Genomic DNA, 5883 nt, shown 5'->3' with positions numbered 1-5883 from the left:
TTGGTTATTTAGTACCTTCTTTGATAAAATATTTTCTCAAGTGGTTCGCCTGTTTTGGGAGGAAACATCTTTTCTTAAAGAAAGCTAGATAGAGGAGGGTATGTTTTCTGCAAACAACCAAATCTAGCTAAGATAGGGACATACACAGGTGTCTGATTGTTAGTCAGTCAGGGTTAGATCATAAGACACTTTGTAAGTGACACAGAATCAGGATTTATTATAGGCAACTGTGAGAAGCCCATGGAAGGCCATGGAATCTGGGTCTGGCAGGCTTTGCACGTGGGCAGGAAAGCCAACCATGAAGTGGGAGAGAGGAAGAACAGACTGGCACACAGGGACAACCTGGAGCCCATGAAGACAAACAAATCATGGCTGTCTTTTGTCCCTTCAATTTCAACGATACAGGTAAGCTGTAGAAGAGGCTACCAAAGGGCTACACACACTGTCACCTGATACAGGACAAGGGTAAGGGGCCAATGGGACAGAGCAGGTCAGGGACATGTATGGGTTTCACAGTGTTTTATGCCCCACGCTGCCCTGCAGGGGCCAGCCACTGCTTCGCTTACCCTGACAGCACCCTTAATCAGTATTTCAAAAAAAGATTAAAGAAGACAATCTGGATGGTACAAAAAACTTATACATTTCATGAAACGGGCAGTTTCCTATTGAAGAACCGCAACATGGGGCAAAGGCAAGCAGCTTTTATAGGATTAAGTATAAAGAAAAAGGAAGAGACAAATGAGAAATACTTTACGGGCTTGTTTGGGATGAGAAGGCCCGTGTTGGCTTGGCATCTGGGGACTGGCTGACTGGATATCCTGCATTTCGGATCAAGTGCTGCATTTACAGGGACACGAAAGTCATTTAAGTTTCCCATTTGCTGATGTGGCACCCAGGGCAGGAGTGGCTCCTTCTTGGGCCTAGAAATTTATTGCAACACCTAGAACCCCATAGGAGAGGAATTCTGGGAAGCATGGTTCCAGCATGGCTACATTATCAGAGTACAAAGTCACCAGAGAGCCTGTCTTTGCTGGCAGTAAGAAGGACTAAAGGAAGCTAATATTTATGGAGTTCATTTTTGGGCCAGGTACTGTGCTAAGTGTTGAACTGCACAATGGAGACCCTAGTAGAGAGCTGCCTGGACCATGTGTCAGGAAAGCAATGGAGTAGGTGGGGCCACAGTGGCCACTTTACACCCAGCTTCTGATCATACATCACATCCCAAAGGCCCTTAGGACGCTCTGCCTTCGTGTGGGTTACTTGAGGCCACCTGGCACCAGAAGAGGCAGAAGCCGGGAACCGCTGGAGTCTTTACCTACTAAGGACGCCTTACTGTACTTTATAGTTAAGTGGTTTAAAAATACACATGTCATCGCCCAGGGACTGTTTCAACATTTAAAAAAAAAGATTTTATTTTAATTTTTAAGTAATCTCTACACCCAATGTGGGGCTTGAATTTAACAACCCCAAGACCAAGAGTCACATACTCCACTGACTGAGCCATACAGGTGCCCCATTTTCCCGTCATTTTTGTTAACTGACATGTAAATACCATATACAGGTGTGTCTGGTTGGAGCATCTGTGAAGTAATCGTTTACTTTTCTCTTCCTTGCCATATTTTTCATTTTCCTCTACCTAATCCTCCTCTCTTTAAGGAGAAAGGGCAGACACTGGTTTTGTTTTTCCCAGGAAGAGTATTGCAGCAAAATTGAAAGCAGAAGTTGTCTGCAAAACATTTTCCTTTCTGTCTTTTGTGATTTTAAACTGAAGGGGAGCAGAATGTACCACCCCAAAATATGCCCCTTTGGCATAAGAAATATTTTAGGCTGATTATTTTTTTAAGGCAACAGACAAGAGAGAGGTTCTGAAAACCAGGCGGAAGTACCCTTTTGTAGGAGACATTTACATGTGTAAGGGTAATCTCTCTTTGTAACGGTGTCTCCACTCTGTACTAGGAAGAGAAGGGTAAGTCTAAATCTCCAGAAACTGTTCTTAAGGGAGATGCAAGGCCTTAAATACACATAACAACCCCTACCCTTGATTACTGTGCTTTTCCAGGTCTCACCCCATAACTCCCCCTACCAACATCTTTTGTCTTTGGCTAGAGATGTTTTTTAAGGTCAAGGCTTGGGCTCTGTCAGAGAGTTACTCAGGTTTCCTGGGTCTCTCCCATGTACCGGGTGGGGTGGGGGTGGGGGGGCCAGAGTTGGCATGTTACTAAATTTTTGTTTTTTCTCCTGTTAGTTGGTCTTTTTATTACAGAAGTGTTTTAGCCAAGAACCTAGAAGGGTAGAGGGAAGATTATTTTTTCTCCTCCATAAAACTTGCAGCCATGGAAGAGTAAAATTTGTGGGTCCTGGAGCAGTGGGGACAGCAGGATCCCAAAGAGAGTAGTATGTATGTAGATAGGGACATGACCCTCACAACAGACCCTGTGAGGTAGGGTTTATTACCTCTGGTTTACAGACTGGACTCTGAGACAGTTTGACGGTGCGGAGTAGCAACACGATGAGATGCGCCTATGCTATCATTGAGAACTATGGGACTGATCCTCGTCTCCTGGAGCTGAGCTCATCCATGGGTTCTGGGCCTAAGGATTTAGCCAGACTGAGACGCTCACTTCCCTAGAAGAACCTGCAATGCAAGCTTCTCTTTCTCACTTCCTCCTCCCCATTTCTTATTTAAATTAAAATGTACAAAGAGTAGGAAGGATCATTTTGGATAGCTTAAGCTTCATCTAAATGTTATGCAGGAGATCCAAATAACATAATTATATTCTCTGATTCATATGTATTTTGTGGTCTGTTGGGGCCCTCAGAATCTTTTTTTTCCCCAACATTTGCTCACTGTGATATCTAAATGTGGTGTGTCTCCCAATCTAATGGGCCCCTCATTGGGTGGAAAGAATTCACCTGAGGCAAAACAAAGCAGAAAGAAATTTATTGAATACATTACAAGGGAAGAAGTGGGGGGGGGGGAGCCAGACTGTAGAGGAGAGGCTGCCTTCAAGGAGGCCGTGAGCGGAATTGTTTTAAAAGGGGGAAGATCTGGTGCAGCTGCTCTGGAAAAGTGTGGAGGCTCCTCAAAAAACTATCGATAGAACTCCCCTATGACCCAGCAATGGCACTGTTAGGGATTTACCCAGGGGATACAGAAGTGCTGATGCATAGGGGCACATCTACCCCAATGTTCATAGCGGCACTTTCTACAATAGCCAAATCATGGAAAGAGCCTAAATACCCATCGACTGATGAAAGGATCAAGAAGATGTGGTTTATGTATACAATGGAGTACTACATGGCAATGAGGAAGAATGAAATCTGGCCATTTGTAGCAAAGTGGATGGACCTTGAGGGTGTCATGCTAAGCGAAATAAGTCAGGCAGAGAAGAATAGATACCATATGTTTGCATTCATAGGTCTAACAGGAGAGACCTGGCAGGGGACCATGGAGAGAGGAAGGGGGAAAGAGAGTGGGGGAGTGTGAGGGGCACAGATCAAGGGATACTACTGAATACTGAAAATGAACCATGGACTGAAGGGGGAGGGGGAGGGAGAAGGGGGTGATGGTCATGGTGGGGGCACCTGTGGGGAGAAGCACTGGGTGTTATATGGAAACCAATTTGACAATAAACTATTAAAAAAAATAAAAGGGGGAAGATGAGAAGGTATGGCAATGTATGGAATTTTCCCTTTTTTGGTAACTGTGCCTGGTTGAAGGTAGCCCATTGGTTAGTTAGGGCTTATGGATATTTTGCAGTGGGTCCCGGATAGACCTGTCTGTATGCAGCCAGGTGTGGTCGCTGTGGGTCCTTTCTACATTCCATGGCTCTGCCTAAAAGCAGCCACTATAATCATGTTTGCCTTTTCTATTTTTGTCTCCTTAGATAATTGACCTTCTTTGGAATAAATATTGTTGGTATATAATCGACACCAGATAAACCATAATGGATTTATACTGAGAAAGAATTTTTCTCACATCCCATTACTTGAACCAAATTTCAGTTGATTTCTGCCCAATTTAGTGATATTTTACCTCAATATTACTTATTTATTTATCCCATTAATTCCCCAAATAGCTCTTTAATCCTTAGTGAGGGTCAGGCATAGTTCTGTGTGTTGGGAATACACATAATCCACTATTTCGAGCAAAACAAAGTCTTGGTCTCCTGTGCTTCAGTCTGGGTCCTTGGAGAGAATGTGATGGATTACTAATGGGCAGGGTAAAGCTAACATATAATTGTGTTGAATTTTACAGAGAGCAAACACACATCTAAATGCCTCTAACTCTCTCATTGCCATAATGTGTGTGTGTGTGTGTGTGTGTGTGTGTGTGTGTGTGTGTGTGTAGGGGTATGAGAAGGAACAGCTGAAATGGAAAACAAATACAGAGAGGACCAAGTGGAAAATGCAGGGATAGTTTCCTGTCATGGCTATTTTCTAGAAATAGAAACAGAGACCTGCAGTTTCTAGTTATAAAGTGAAGAAGACAAGAAAAGGCAATGCAAGATGAACTAATATTCATCATAAATGATAACACTGAGGTTAAGATTTTAAAACTCAGCTCTCCATTTAAAAAGTTTAAATTATACACAAGGAAATCATGGACAAGTGAAATAGAAGGATAAATTTTTCGTGGTCTTAGTAAAAACATTTTCTTCTTCATTATCCCTAGGAAGTTTCTCATTTAGAGGAAAACGTTATTTTACTTCCTACCCCACGACCGCAAAAACACAGTTTCTCCAACACCACCGCATCTGAGCTGCTGTGAGTGTGGTATGCCTTCATATATATGAAACATAAACTAATACGCATATGCTTGCAAGGTTCAGATAACCTGTACTAAACACTTAGTTCATTGCTCATTTAATAAAAGTTTACCCTCGCAGCCAGATTTAAAGCTGTCCTTGTAGACTCAAAGCTCCTCTGTTAGCCTGGGACCTGGGCTTTCTCTTCAGCTGCCAGCACAGCTCCTGGCCTAGAACAGATACTAGCAGTCCCTTGTTACGGGGCTGAGCTGAACTGAACTGGATGTCAAAGCTACTGTAGGTAGGTGGCAGTATGGTTCAACTCCCAAATTTATATGTAACCAACCAGTTAGGAATTTTAAACCCATCTCTTTGTGGTCCAGGGACAAGTTACCAAAATCTTTTATAGCCTCAACTTTCTTGTCTGTAAAATAGGAAAGTACTGGCTGACCCAGTTATTGTATTAAATAAGACAATCTATTTCATGTGGGGCTTGGCACAATTAATGGTAGCTACTCTATTACATATGAGAAATGTCCAAATTCTACATAACAACTACCATGATAAGCTGAGGAGAGCAGGTAGTTCTTTAAAGAAAGCTGAATTAAGCCAATGCTTCACTAACCAAAATATTACTGACAAATTATTCATAGTCTTCAAAATATTCTCTTCTCTGACATTATAGGAAATTGAAAATTAATTTAATTAGCTGCACCTCTATTAGATCTTGCCTGAAACCCCAGGTTAGTATATTTTGGTATATCTGCAGGGGTTTAATCTAGGCAGAGGGGAATTATCTAATTTTGGCGACTCTAACAAAATTGGGTTAAAATGTCATATGCCAAGGCAGTACCCAAACTGCTTGGCTGTCAATTCTGTTACTTCCGGAGGGCAAAATGCATTTTGTGTACCCTCAGGCAGGGTTCAAGTCCTGAACGGCCACCAGAAAAGGAGAGGAAGGGTCGTAGCAGGAAGAATCCAGATGATCTTCCATTTTGGAGACATTACCCTTTATAAAGGGCGGAGAATCCTTTAAGGGGGTGACTCTGTGGGGTCAGGAGTAGCTCGGGCTGGGCTGACTCAGCTAGGATTCATCGATTCCACTACGTGTCCTGCAGCCCTACTGTGTGTCTCG

This window comes from Suricata suricatta, chromosome 14, assembly GCF_006229205.1.
Source record: "Suricata suricatta isolate VVHF042 chromosome 14, meerkat_22Aug2017_6uvM2_HiC, whole genome shotgun sequence".
Taxonomy (NCBI): domain Eukaryota; kingdom Metazoa; phylum Chordata; class Mammalia; order Carnivora; family Herpestidae; genus Suricata; species Suricata suricatta.
The sequence above is the reverse complement of the archived record's forward strand: the minus strand, read 5'-3'. Positions refer to the sequence as shown.